Source organism: Drosophila tropicalis, unplaced genomic scaffold (genome assembly GCF_018151085.1).
Source record: "Drosophila tropicalis isolate 14030-0801.00 unplaced genomic scaffold, ASM1815108v1 contig_1, whole genome shotgun sequence".
Classification (NCBI taxonomy): domain Eukaryota; kingdom Metazoa; phylum Arthropoda; class Insecta; order Diptera; family Drosophilidae; genus Drosophila; species Drosophila tropicalis.
In genome coordinates, this window is record NW_027172355.1 from 511543 (window position 1) to 526987 (window position 15445).

Below are 15445 nucleotides of genomic sequence, written 5' to 3' on the forward strand. Positions count from 1 at the left end.
TAGGAACTGATTTTGAAAAAGCATTTGAACGCGTTGACCTGCCCAATGGAGAATTGATCCAAGGGTCGTTAACGCTTCGTTCGAGTTCGGGTTAATAATACACTTTCCAAGTCTCCTCACTCTCTGTAACTTTATTTTTCTTCCCTTTTGAAATATTCAACTCAACCGTTCTTAAACACACAAACATACAACTCGCAGTGTATGCAGACGATGCTATCATTTACACAAAGATAAAAGATACTATTGTCGCTAACAATACCCTTACACGAGTCTTAAATGATATAAAAAGGTTGGGAGACCTATCGGGGGCCGCCTTGCAAAGTTCTTCATATTTGTAGAGCCCCACTGCTCCTTTACTCATTTATCTTTCAATAATAAAACCATAGAGCTAGTTGATAACTTAAAAATACTTGAAATTGTATTCGATAAGAAATTTAACTTTGTACAACATTGTCTAGAGTTAAGATCCAAATTAGAATCCAGAGTAAATGTTATTAAATTCTTAAGCTCAAAATTTTTAAATATCCACATTAACACTTTAGCATGTGTTACCAAGGCACTTATCCTCTCTAAGTTGGATTATGGGCTGCCAATCTACGGTTGGTGCTCCAACTGCACACTCAAAAAAGTTATGCCCCATATCACACAGCCGCAATGCATAGCATCAATGCGTTTCCTACACATATGTACCTAGTCATTCTAAGAGACTTCCCTGTCAACCTCCCGGGCTACTGCAAAACTCAAATATTAATCTCGGCATTCATGTTGGTAGAAAGAGTGACACTAGCATTGACCAATTGAAGCAACTGCTTAGATCAGAAAGAGATAAATACCCAAAACGGATAGGGCTTTTCACAGACGCATCGAAATCCAGTGACTTCACAGTCTTCGCAGTAGTCTGTAACAGGAATGTTGTTATAGCCAACGGCCTCCCCAATGACTACTCTATTTTTACGGCAGAGGCTTTTGCTGTTCTACAAGCCTGTCAGTTCGCACAGAAGAACAGAGCAAAATTCATAATTTGCTTTGACAGCATGTCGACATTATCATCAGTACAAAACATCAACTACAGCCTCAATATTATCAGCCGTATCCGCAGTATATGCATATCTAACGATGTTGTGCTTCTTTGGGTACCCAGTCATCAAGGAATCCCTGGCACAGGTTCAGCTCCCACCCTCTGCAGCTGTGACAATAACAACACACACAAAAGAGTTGACCAGATTCTGGTTCAATGCACAAGCTTCCAACGGGTGAGGATATGGCTCTTCGGTATCTCACCCCCTTCTACACTGTTTAACGAACTATTTAATATATTACGTATCGATGGCCCTAGCAGCTAGTACGTTTTTTCTTGCAATTAGATTTATATTTTATATAAAATGTCACGATCTGCATAGCTCATAATTTAAATACCATGTCACCGTGTGAATGGTATATAAAATTCGCCAAAATGTATGTAACAGGCATAATGAAGCTTTTCCGACCTCATAAAGTACATATACATGTATATTCTTAATCAGCATCAACAACGTCCGTCTGTCTGTATGAACACCTAGATCTCGGAGACTAAAAGCTAAAGCCACCAAATTTAGTATGCAGACTCGTGCAGTATGTAAAGTGATCGAGTTTATTTCCAATTTTCGCCACGACCCTTTCCGCACCCGCAATTTAAAATGAAGTAAGTAAGTCGTCTCCCCGACTTAAGTGTCCCATGCACCAGTAAAACAAATATATTTTAAGTTTATAATAACAAATGCATATATGTATTTATAAAAAAATGTATAAAGAAAATTGTGTTTAAATGCTTTTTACAAGCATAACTCAGTATCTCGCTTGCTCAAGCATATGCGCACCCTAGCGCCCCCACCAGATAACGGCCAACTCTGGCCTTATGAAAAAAAATGTTTATGTGCATAACTTGGCTATTTTTTCTCCGATTTGAGTTAAATGTTGGATATTAATAGCAAATTCAATTTAAGTGTGCCAGATTTGATGGATGACGGTAGAAAATTACGGGAGATAATCGAGTTTTTTTTAATTACGGGGGCGGAAGGAGGCGTGGCAAAAATTTGAAATAAACTCGATCACTTTACATACAATACCAAATTTTGTGGCTCTATCTTTATTAGTCTCCTTTCACACCGATGGAAAGAAGTACAGACGGACTGACGGACAGAAGGACAGATAGACAGACATGGCTTGATCGACTCGGCTGTTGATGCTGATCAGGAATATATACGTACCAAATCAAGCCGAAGATGGCCCTTGGCAGGTTGCGGCTCTAGGGTGCGAGATTTAGCGTGATACTGAGATACAGCAACCAAAAGCATGTGAACAGAATTTTTTATAAATACATAAAAGTATTTGGTATTATAAATTTAAAATATATTTGTTTTACTGGTGCATACGAGTAGTATACCCAAGGTTGCAAGACGAGTTACTTCCTTTGCGTTTTTTGTGTGGGCTGTAAGAGTGGAGTGTGTGGTTTTATTTTTTGCATAAATTACTATACGAACAATTTTTTCCGCTTCATTTCGTCGCAACTCCCAACTAGCTTTAGCGCTGATAACCTGATGTGACTATGGCAGTTTTTAAAATACTTAGCAAAGTCTGCTGATGATAGAACTTAGTGGCTATACAGACGATCTGCTTTTTGTATTGGCTTTAAGATAATCTTCTTTTTTAAAAGTTAAATATTAGATTGAAATTTGGTAGATTTCGTTTTAACGGTTTTGGTAAATACCAATCTTCTCTTGATACGGACCGATATATCTTACATTCACCATATAAACTATTTAAAAAAAATAGGGCCGGGTTAACTTTCGCGGAATATTGTTAAATAAATTCATTTTGTGAATGTTATAACCCCCTCAGTTTAAAGCTCCAAGTTGTAAGCAAAGTGCGCAAGTGGCCAGAAAAAAATAATAATTTCCGCTAAAACGTCCACGTTTTACCCCGGCGAGTGATAAGCACAGAAAATTTTGTTGCGACATCCCGACATTACTTTAATTGTGATATGATATTTAATGAATCGTGAGCGCCAAATACTGTTTCCAGAGCTTGTTATGTCGGGTTAGTGCAAAAAACAAAAATAGTGCCAATTTGAAACGACGCACAGAGGGGCCTTTTGGCATTTTACATTGCAAAAATCATAGCTTCTAAACAGATAAAGCGAATTTAAAAATTTCAAAAGCTCATAATAAAGAAGCTTAAGCTTCAAAATGAATGTTTGTCAAAGTCAGAAAACATTTCCAAGCATGTTTATACCCTTGCAAAAAGGGTATATTAATTTTGGTCAGAAGTGTGCAACGCATAGAACGAAGCATCTCCGACCATACAAAGTATATATATTCTTGATCAGCACGACGAGACGATTTCAAATAGCCATGTCCGTCCGTCCGTCCGTCCGTCCGTCTGGATCAACGCAAACTTCTCCTAGACCGTAAGAGCTGCAGAGCTGGCACGTGACTATGATCAATATCTTCCTTATTTCCTACGGTCCTTTTTAGATAAAACGTTCTTCCTCAGTGATGGCTAATAGGTAAGGAAAGAGTTACAAAAAAAGTTGCAAGGGTATACAAACTTTGACGGGGCCAAAGTTAGCCCCGGCCCTCTGGTTTTTTTTTATATATGATGTACTTAATAACGATAAAGAAAATGAAATGATCAAAAATATTCATATATAAAAAAAAATGTATATATATGCTATTACCTATGTATGTTATTATGAAATAAAAAGTTGTAATCTATCTTATGACCTGTTTCATTTCTTAGTACTTCTTAATACTTAATCTCCTACTGATATATCTATATTGTTTACTTTCTGATCATACTACTGTATGACCTTATTTTTATTCTTATGCTCTTCTAGCATTACCCTAGCTCTTTTATAAGCTACTTCTAATCTATATTTGCTTTCTTTAGCATAATCATCTATATTATATATTGCTTCTACGCTATCTATGCTATTAGATTGTTTTGGTAAATTACTGGTTTTACCAAATACTAGCTCGTATGGACAATAAGTATGTGCCATAGAGGGGGTCGTGTTGTAACAGAAGACAAAATATTGAAGCCATACGTCCCAATCTGTTTTATCAACCGATATGTAGGAGCGTATGTATTCATTAAAAGTTCTATGACTTCTTTCTATTGTTCCAACTGTCTGGTGGTGGTGTGCTGTAGATGTAATATTTTTAATATCTAAATATTTGCACAAATTGCAAATGAATGAATGTCTTCATTGGACCGTACTTCAGGATAAAAGATTCAAATATTGCTTTAGCGACAGTATTAGCATTCTTATTCGGAACAGGTATGGCAACTAAATATTTAGTTAAATCACATATTAAAGTGACTGCGTACTCGTTTCCATTTTCTGATTTTGGTAGTGGACCAATCGTGGGATCGTCATGGAAGTTAGACAAAATAGCTTCTTTATCTTTTTGTTTATCTATTAGGGTCACCGGGTTGAGTAGCGCTACTCTTAATGTTTTTAATATTTATACCCTTGCAAAAAGGGTATATTAATTTTGGTCAGAAGTGTGCAACGCATAGAACGAAGCATCTCCGACCATACAAAGTATATATATTCTTGATCAGCACGACGAGACGAGTTCAACTAGCCATGTCCGTCCGTCCGTCTGGATCAACGCAAACTCCTCCTAGACCGTAAGAGCTACAGAGCTGAAATTTTGCACCTAGGCTTGTATATACTGCAGGCGTTGTATATCTCGGATTCAGCCGGATCGGACCACTATATCATATAGCTCCCATACAAACCCCAAAGTCACGAACAGTGACTTTTTTCAATAACTTCGTTATTTTCTATGTTATTATCGTGAAACGTAATATTAGAGAGTTTATTACGCTTATAAACGACTGTGCCAAATTTGATCAAGATCGGATGACTATATCATATAGCTCCCATAGGAACGATCGGTCGAAAACAGTGACTTTTGTAAATAACTTCGTTACTTTTACCGCGATTGCTTTCAAATTAAACATTTGTTAGTTTAGTATATCTGTTAATGACTGTGCCGAATTCGATAAAGATCGGGTGACTATATCATATAGCTCCCATAGGAACGATCGGGCGAAAACAGTGACTTTTGTAAATAACTTCGTTACTTTTAACGTGATTGTTTTCAAATTGAACATTTGGTAATTTAATATATCTGTTAATGACTGTGTCAAATTTGATAAAGATCGGGTGACTATATCATATAGCTCCCATAGGAACGATCGGTGGAAAACTGTGACTTTGGTCAATATCTTCGTTATTTCCTATGATTGTAGGCCATTCTTTCGCAAACATAAGCCTTTTTAGATAAAACGTTCTTCCACATTGATGGCTAATAGGTAAGGAAAGAGTTACCAAAAAAGTTGCAAGGGTATACAAACTTTGACGCGGTCAAAGTTAGCCCCGGCCCTCTGGTTTTTTGCCCATTAATTTGAAATTATCTATTGAAGTATTTTCAAAGATATTTTCCCACGGTGCCACTTTGAGTTGTTTGATTTTATTTATACGGGCTTGCAGTTCAAGCCTTTGGAAAAATGGACCTAAGTCTAGGATTCCATTGGTATATAAATCGCTAACATCATATCTTGCAGTAATTTTTCTGCAATGTTTAAATAAACATAACATATCTTTTACATGCAATGTCACTACTTTGCGTACTTCGTCATTGTTTATGACTTCATATACGCTGGGCTTAGAAGCTGTTTTTAAAGATTGCGTATGCAATTCTTGTTCTTTATTTTCCGCGCGGATTTTCTGTCTATTATGATATCTTGTAGTGACTTTATTGATATTGCCAGTTATATTTTGTAGGTCTTTGATGGTTATTCTTGATAACGCATCAGCTACATAGTTGTCTTTTCCCTTTAAGTATTCAACTGTGAAATCATATTCTTCTAATTCGATCCTCATACGTGTCAGCTTAGAACTGGGATTGATCATTTAGAAGAAATATATTATAGGTCTATGGTCTGTTTTTATTATAAAATGTTTTCCGTATATTTATGGTCTAAAGTGTAATATTGCCCAGTGTATTGCAGCTAATTCCTGCTCAGTAGTACACTTATTACTTTCTCCTTTAGTGAAAGATCTAGATTCATAAGCAATGGGAAGTTGGAGTCCATCATGGTTTTGAGTTAAAACCGCTCCACATGCATGTTTGCTTGCATCCGTAATTATACAGAATTCTTTATTAAAGTCGGGGTATTGTAACAATGTTGGTTCCATTAGTTTACTTTTTAAATATTGGAATGCGTCTTGGCATTCGACTGTCCATTCAAAGGGAACATTCTTTTTACATAATCTTGTTATGTGTCGGGAATATTCGGCGAAGTTTTTAATGAATCGTCTATAATAATTGCAAAAGGCTATAAAACGTCTAGCGCTATCCGCATTGTGCGGGACTGGGTAATTCATGTTGGCGTCATATTTCTTGTCATCTGGAAGTATTCCTTTATCTGTACATCTATGACCAAGAAAAGTCACCTCATGCATAAAAAAAAGAACATTTTTCGGGATGTAGCTTTAGGTTGTATTCCCTGCATTTGTCAAAAACATCTGTTAAGTTTTTAAGCATGTGTTTTTCGGAACAACCTATAACTATTAAGTCATCCATGTAAAGGAATGCTTGTGAAGGTTCTAATCCAGAGAATGCAATGGTCATCATCCTCTGAAATGAGTTAGGCGCTATTTTCAAACCGAAAGGTAATCGCTTGAAACGAAACGAGCCGTTGCTCGTTGAAAATGACGTTATATCTCTTGAACTTTTTTCGAGTTTAATTTGGTGGAATCCTGACATAAGGGCAAGACTTGAAAAATATTTTGCTTGCCCTAGTTGATCTAAAATGTCATCAATTCTAGGGAGTGGAAATTTATCGGACAATAATTTTTTGTTTATTTGACGATAGTCAATCACTAATCGCCATTTCTTTGAATCTGAAGTCGGAGATGATTTTTTGGGGACAAGTAATAATGGGCATTTATATTCAGATACAGAAGGTTCGACTATTCCATCGGTTATCAATTTTTCGACTTGCTTCTATATCTCGTTCACCTGACTGTGTGGGCTTCGATAATTTTTGACATATACTGGTTCATCATCCTTTAATCTCAGTTTCTGTTTGTAGAAATTATTTGTAGTGATTGGTTCTGTTTCCAATCCGAATATATCGCTGTATTTGGTGCATAAGCTTGAGACCTGTGACTTAAATTGTGAAGGAAAGTTCTTTGATAGTTGAGATAATACACACTTTTCTCTAGTTTCATTATTAGTTTTGACTACTTCGTAGTTCAAAAGTGATTCATATGCCAAGTTTTTTGTATTGACTACTTGATCTCTATTTGTAGTATTAAGTAGTCTTATGAATGCATTTTTTGATGTTGCTATTGTACTAGCTATGTAAATACCATCTTTAATTTCCTGGTTTGGAATCAATACACTGTCTTTTTGGGAATTTAATTGAATTTTTCTAATAACTTGGGATCTTGCTGGCAACAGTATTGAGTTGTTGCCAGAACTGTATGTTATTGGTACATAAATTGGATATTTAAGGTTATCGGGTCTGATTATAAACCAATCTTCAGACGGCTTAAAGTCTAATTGGAAGTTGTATTTCTTTATGAAGTCGATTCCTAATAGGCCATCGCATGGAATAGCGAATGAAAGTCGTGTTGGATTATATATATTAGTTGTCTGTATTTCAATAGAGGTTAAACCTTTTGATTTTGTTACCTCCTGACTTATTCCTTTTATGTCTATTATATAGTTAACGTTTATGTCATAATAGACATCAGAATTTTCTTTGACTATTGAAATGTCTGCAAATGTCTGTCCTGTGGATACGTTAGCAAAAGTGAAAAATATATTCTGTCTGAGATGAATTGCATGAACCATTACATTTTCTACTGTTGGGCGCTTAAAGGGGCTTGGGAGTTTCCCGATGCATTTTGGGCTATTCTCACGTTGTTATTGTTATGGTGGCCTCGATTTGAGTTACCACGTCCTCGATTATTTCCTCTGTATTGACCTCTTCCATTATTATTATAGTTGGTACCATTGTAGTTGTTGTGATTATTATTACGACCACGATAGTTACCTCTGGAATTTCCACGTCCGCGGTTTCCACCACGCTGAGGATAATTTCCATAGTAAAGGACAGTATTTGGTTGTCCAGTTGCTTCCGTGCAACTGTTTACGAATTTGGATATGGCATCATTCATGGTGTTGAAGGTGCCAGCCTGCATGACAAGTCTTACAAGTCTCGTCATTGCCTTAACTGCAAACTGTGAAGAATAACTTCTGGCTAACGCAAGGGGTAGTCCGTCCGTTATGTACGCACTTTCTAGAGCTTTTGTCATCTGCTCAACCTCTGAAGTATATTGGTTAGCTGTTTTGTTGCGTTGCTGTAGATTCATCAGCTTAGCTGATAATACTTCTACAGTTTCGCCTTTGACATTGCTTCTTAGTCCGGAAATGACTTCTGATATAGTTGTCTCATTTCCGACTAGGTTCCTGGCGACACCTTTTAGCTTTGTTTTTATACGCTTGCAAAAAGGGTATATTAATTTTGGTCAGAAGTGTGCAACGCATAGAACGAAGCATCTCCGACCATACAAAGTATATATATTCTTGATCAGCACGACGAGACGAGTTCAAATAGCCATGTCCGTTAGTCCGTCCGTCCGTCCGTCTGAATCAACGCAAACTCCTCCTAGACCGTAAGAGCTACAGAGCTGAAATGCACGTAGGCTTGTATATACTGCAGGGGTTGTATATCTCGGATTCAGCCGGATCGGACGACTATATCATATAGCTCCCATACAAACCCCAAAGTCATTAACAGTGACTTTTCTCAATAACTTCGTTATTTTCTGCGCTATTATCGTAAAACTGAGAGAGAGGGATTATTACGCCTATAAACTACTGTGCCAAATTTGATCAAGATCGGATGACTATATCTTATAGCTCCCATAGGAACGATCGGTCGAAAACAGCGACTTTTGTAAATAACTTCGTTACTTTTAAAGCGATTGCTTTCGAATTAAACATTTGTTAGTTTAATTTATCTGTTAATGACTGTGCCAAATTTGATCAAAATCGGGTGACTATATCATATAGCTCCCATAGGAATGATCGGTCGAAAACAGTGACTTTTTTAAAAACTTCGTTACTTTTAACGCGATTGCTTTCAAATTAAACATTTTTTAATTTAATATATCTGTTAATGACTGTGCCGAATTTGATAAAGATCGGGTGACTATATCAAAGTTAGCCCCGGCCCTCTGGTTATTATTGAAATAGCTAATTGTTCGTGTTCGCCTTTTATTGATTCTATAATTTCCAATGCATCGAGAAAACTTGTTAAGTTTTCTGCTTTACCATCAAATACTGGTATAAGCTTTGATGCAGTGTTGATAAAATCAGTATTTGACTGTGCCATTGTAATCAATTTCTTTTCAACTATACTCGGAGATAGTGAGATTATCTATTTCTTCTTCTTCCAAATCCTTTTGGTCGATATTAATAACTTCTTTTGATTCTGGTTCTTCACCAGTTTCAATTGTTACTGAGGTATTGAGAATATTAGGTATTGATATATCGAGGTCGAATTTTTCTCTAATAGTTGTCAAATTGGATCTTAGTCTGATCAAAAACTTTGATACGTGAGACCAATGATCTTGAGTAAGTTTATCTTTGTGTACATATATTAGTATCCGGGCATCATTGAAGCATTTAACTAATATTTCCACGTGTTTTCTAACTGTGGTTTTCTGTATCTGTCTATTTTGTGTTAGTGACTTATGCGATTTGTCGAATTCTGCTTTAATGTTTAATAATTCTTTTGATAATATTTGTGAATATTTCTTGGATACCATCATGACAATTACTCTACCTAAAATTTGATGTTCATCTATTCTGCTTTAATGTTTAATAATTCCTTTGATAATATTTGTGAATATTTCTTGGATACCATCATAACAATTACTCTACCTAAAATTGGATGTTCATCTATTCTTGATCTAACCTGCACACCCGGAATTGTTGTTAATACTATTGCTTTTTGGGTTCCAGTGCAGTGAAACAGTGGTGAGTGATAACAGTTAAATGTCTCTATATAAAGTATTTCTAACTCGAATACACTAACAGGGGTTGTGGATACTAACTGCTGAACTCTTCTACTGAAATATGGGTCCCTTTCATTTGTTTTTCTTATTGCTCTTTGGGTATCCATAGTTGATATTCATATATATATATATATATATATATATATATTGTTTTAATTTTTTTTCTTTATTTATTTCATTTTCTTGTCGTTACTTCTTTAATAACATTTAATTATGTTTTGTATCGTTTGTTGTTTGTGCGTTTTTATACCATACACCCATAGGGTGAAATGGTATATTAAAGTCGCCAAAATGTATGTAACAGGCAGAAGGAAGCTTCTCCGACCTTATAAAGTATATATATGTGGGACTGGGGTATTGTATTACGAATAAACACAGTCCCGGTTATAGTTTTATATTAATTTTATTTAATGTTAAGATAAGTACTGATTTTTAGTTAATAGTAGATATAATTATAATTAATTGTTTAATTTCTTTCGCGTTTTCGTCGTGTGTACGTCTTACACTTTCGGCTTTTCGTCTTAAAACTCGTCTTATCGTCTTTAACTTCGTCTTCTTAATGCGTCTCTGTCTGACCGGCTTGCCAGATTGTCTCCCGCTTTTTCGAGTCAGCTGACTCAACTAGGGTTGGCTGAATAGGATTGCCAGACCATTCCCACAAATCGGCCATCCTACACTTCATTCGCCCCGAATGCATCGTCGTCGTCGTCGTATGGTACCCATGGTTTCATATACTCAGCGCAAGTGCTCGTCTGCCTTGGGCCTTCGCTGAATACTGAGTCTTTTGCCACGTCGTAGGATTCGTTGAATTTTACCCGTATGATCCGGTATGGACCAAGATATTTCGGCTTTAGCTTTAACCCAGGACCAAGTTGGGTTCTCTTAATGGCAACTAAATCGCCTATCTTATACTTCGATGCTGGTCTTCGTCTTAAGTTGTACCTGTTTTTGTTTTCATCTTGAATTTGTAGAATATGTTGTTTTGCTTCATTACGTTGTTTATCTCGTTCATCATTAAAGTGTTGAATCATTTCGTCTTCTATCATTTCCTTGATTTTGATATCAGACTTTAATCGCATCTTTGTTCCCGTAAGCAGCTCGAAAGGAGTTGTTTTTATACTTCTACTAAATGTTGAATTGATGACTTGCTGGACATTATTTACAAATTTGTACCATTTTCCTGGATCTTCGCTTGAGAGTTTAGAAAGAAGTGCGATGATTGTTGTATTTAGCCTCTCTACTTGGCCGTTCGCTCGAGGAAGTCCCGTCGTGATGAGATGATGTTTTATGCCTTCGCTTTTGCAATACAAGTCAAATTCCTCCGAGGACAAAGCTGATCCTTTGTCCGATATTATTTGGGATGGATTGCCAAAAACCTTGCTCTGCTCCTGTAGTCGTAAAACTGCATCTTTTGTAGAAGTCGACTTTGTTGGTTACAGCCAACAAAACTTGGTGAAACTATCGATGACTGCCAGGATATGTTTATACTGTTTATGCATTGATTCCAGAGGTCCTAAAAAATCGATATGGTAGGTCATTAGCGGTTGTTCATCTTTGTATAATGGATGAAGCTCTCCTTCTTGTTTTCCTTGCTTGCGGTTAGTCACGATACATCTTATGCAACAATTTATACATCTCTTTATTTTCTCTTCCAAAATCGGTGTGAAATATTCTTTTCCAATGTTCTCTCGTGTCTTCTTGATGGAAAAATGACCATGATCGTGGGCCTCTTTTATTAGTTCTCGTTGCATACTAGTTGGTACGACAATAAGTTCGTTGTCCGAGATAAGTTTGTGCAGAACTCCAGCCTTTAAAAATAGTTATTGTGATTCGTCTTATCTACCAATACGTCTATAATAGCCTTCATCTGGTCGTCCTGAGCTTGCAGATGCTTTATTCTGCTATGCATACTGGTTTCGCTGATCATCATCATTGGTACACGACTGAGTGCATCAGCATGGCGTATTCGAGTGCCCGCTCTGTGTTCGACGTCATATTGAAATTCTTGCATTTGGAGAATCCAACGAGCTACTCGTGTGCACAGATCCTTTTTCTGAATAGTTTTAGCTAGAATTGCAATCTGTAACAAGTTTGAAGCGTAGTCCTAGTAAATAGACTCGAAATTTCTTTAATGCTTCTACAACAGCTAAGATTTCTAACTCGTAACTGGTGAACTTTTTTTCGGCATCTGTCGTTTTCTTGCTCATGTAATACACTGGATGAAACTGCATGTCTTCTGGCGACTTCTGGAGAAGGACTGCGCCAAATCCGTCGATCGAGGCGTCTGTATGAAGCTCCGTTTCGTGTAGCTGATGAAAAATTTTCAAAACTGGCTTCTCTGTAATAAGCTTCTTTAATTTGTTAAACGTAGCTAGCTCTTTCTCACCAAAAATAATCAATGCATCATGTTTTGTCATATCCGTTAGAGGCTTTGCAATCAGAGAAAAATTTATTATAAACTTTCGAAAATATCCAACTAACCCCAAGAAACTCTGTAATTGTTTTAGATTAGACGGGATAGGAAACGATGACACGGCTTGCGTTTTCGATGTGGATGGACTTATACTTTGGTTTTCAATTACGTGTCCTAAATACTCAATTTTCGTTTTAAGGAAATGACATTTTTTTAAATTAATCACAAGCCCATATTCTTCGCAGTGTTTGAGTACTTCTTTTAAATTGGCTACAGCTTCGTCTTCAGTTTTTGCTGGTATTATTATATCGTCCACATATGGTATGGCTACTCCTTTCCTGGTTAGATCTCTGAATATAGCATTGACATGCCGTTGAAAGACGCTGGGAGAGTTCGAAAGACCAAATGGAACTCGAAGAAACTGGAATTGTCCATTATGTGTTACGAAATCCTTCTTCAATGCCAACATGAAAAAAACCATTTTTTAAATCAATGGAACTGAAAATACGTGCATTTTGAAGCCTGTCTAACTGATCTTCTATTAAGGGAAGTGGAAAATGATCTCTAATGATTACTTTATTAATACGTCTGTAATCGATGTATAACCGATTTGATCCGTCCCCTTTTTTCAGAAGCACGACTGGGCTTGTATACTCAGACTCTGATATTTCAATTATGCCATCCTTCAGCCATTGATCGGTTTGATTGTCAATGATGCATCTCTCTGCATATGAGAATCGTCGAGGTCGTGAGTATATCGGTTTATCATCATTTAGAACTAATCGCATTTGAATATTTGTTGACTTTTCGCTTACCGGATGCTAATTCTGTACCAAATTTTGAACTGCTTCTTTAGCCCTTTTACTTGCTGCTGGATCTATGTCGGCCTGCTGTTCACTGGAGTCATCCACATTGATTTTCAAAAAGAAACTTACTTCGGATTCTAAACATTGAGTTTTTGTCACCTTTAGACCTTTGTAGCTGATTGTAACCTCCGCTTGCTTACAGAAATCCTCGCCAAGAACAATTTCCACATCCATAAATTGTTGCTCCACTGAGAGAAATGTCAAACAGTATTTCTCACCGTTAATATCGACTGTATATTTAAATGAACCCGATGCTTTGATCTTGTCTGTGTCTTTTTTCTTTCCGAAACCGATTAAATAAATGTTAGAATCACTCAACATTGGATTATTCATGTTTTTCAGCATTGCTTCAGATATTAAATTGTACTTGCTACCGGTGTCTAAGAACGCGTTATAATTAATATTATCGATTTGAACTGGAATAGACATAAGATAGATCTTCGATAGATAGATTATCTTCGCCACTAAACAAACGGATAGAGTCTTCTATATCGCGAAAGTTTAAAGCGGACCTCGGAACTTCGGAAAAACGGCTTGGATTTTGCACACTGCTTGTATTCTCGCTTCGCACGGTTACATTTTCACACACTTCGTCGTTTTGTGACTCTTCGTCTTCACTTTCGTCGTTATTTTCCGTTTGAAAATCGGCATCTTTGAGCAAAGAATTCTTTTTTAAATTGCAAAATATGTGTTTCGTTAAATCGTTTTTATTGTGAGGCAATCGAAGCAAATTACAAATTACAGCCAAGTCCATATCTGACAGATTTTCAGCAATATAATTGACTTTGTCATTATACAAATTGTCCGACTCAGCAAAATCATAGCCCTCGAACTCGCGCACCCGTTTTCTATTATTTCTATCTCCTTCTTTTTCAAAAATAAACTTGTACAACAGAACGATATGCCATTTTTCGTTTCGTTTTTGTCCGTTGCTGTGTGTGTATGGGTAACCGACGCGGTAAAAACGCGGTAAAATGTGGCGTCTCTTTTTGGCTGATGCAATTTCCAAGAAATTGTGAAATAAAATTGTTTTCTTTTATACCGATTCGACTTTTATTGAACTTTTAGCATTATTCACCATTGTCATTAAACTTTTAGAGAGACTCGTATTATTTAATTTTTTACCTTTTTACACTTTATTTTAATTTTCCGTTATACTTTGTTTTAGGTTGAGTTCACTTATAGTTTTTTCACGTAAAGCCTCAATATGTCTGGGCTACTTCTTTACACTTTAAAATCTTTTTCACTTTTTCTTCTTTGTGTGTGTCACCTCTCTTTAACTTTTTATCCTTTTTAAATTGAGCCCAAATGTGTGGGTCACTTTTCTGTCACTTTTCTTTCTTTTTAGTTTAGTTTAGTTGAGCCCCCAAAATGTGTGGGACTGGGGTATTGTATTACGAATAAACACAGTCCCGGTTATAGTTTTATATTAATTTTATTTAATGTTAAGATAAGTACTGATTTTTAGTTAATAGTAGATATAATTATAATTAATTGTTTAATTTCTTTCGCGTTTTCACACTTTCGGCTTTTCATCTTAAAACTCGTCTTATCGTCTTTAACTTCGTCTTCTTAATGCGTCTCTGTCTGACCGGCTTGCCAGATTGTCTCCCGCTTTTTCGAGTCAGCTGACTCAACTAGGGCTGGCTGAATAGGATTGCCAGACCATTCCCACATATATTCTTGATCAGGATCAACAGCCGAGTCGATCTAGCCATGTCCGTCTGTCCGTCCGTCCGTCCGTCTGTCCGTCCGTCCGTCCGTCCGTCCGTCTGTATGAACACGCAGATCTCGGAGACTATAAGAGCTAGAGCCACCAAATTTGGTATGTATACTGGCTTAGTATGCGCGCAGAGTATATATATTTTCACATTTTGCCACGCCCACTTCCGCCTCCATAATTTAGAAAAAAAAAAAACGATTTCCTCCTGTAGTTTTTTGACTATCGCATTTAAATTCGGCAGACTTATTAATCTTATCTATTTCTACCAAACTACCAAAGTTTATTGAAATCAGACT

At 36.5% G+C, this 15445-nt stretch overlaps 1 protein-coding gene across 1 annotated transcript in view; it reads left to right on the forward strand.

Moving 5' to 3' along the window:
- DIP-lambda (Dpr-interacting protein lambda) overlaps window positions 1–15445 on the forward strand; it is a 206339-nt gene that overhangs the window by 75181 nt on the left and 115713 nt on the right. The window lies entirely within an intron of this gene.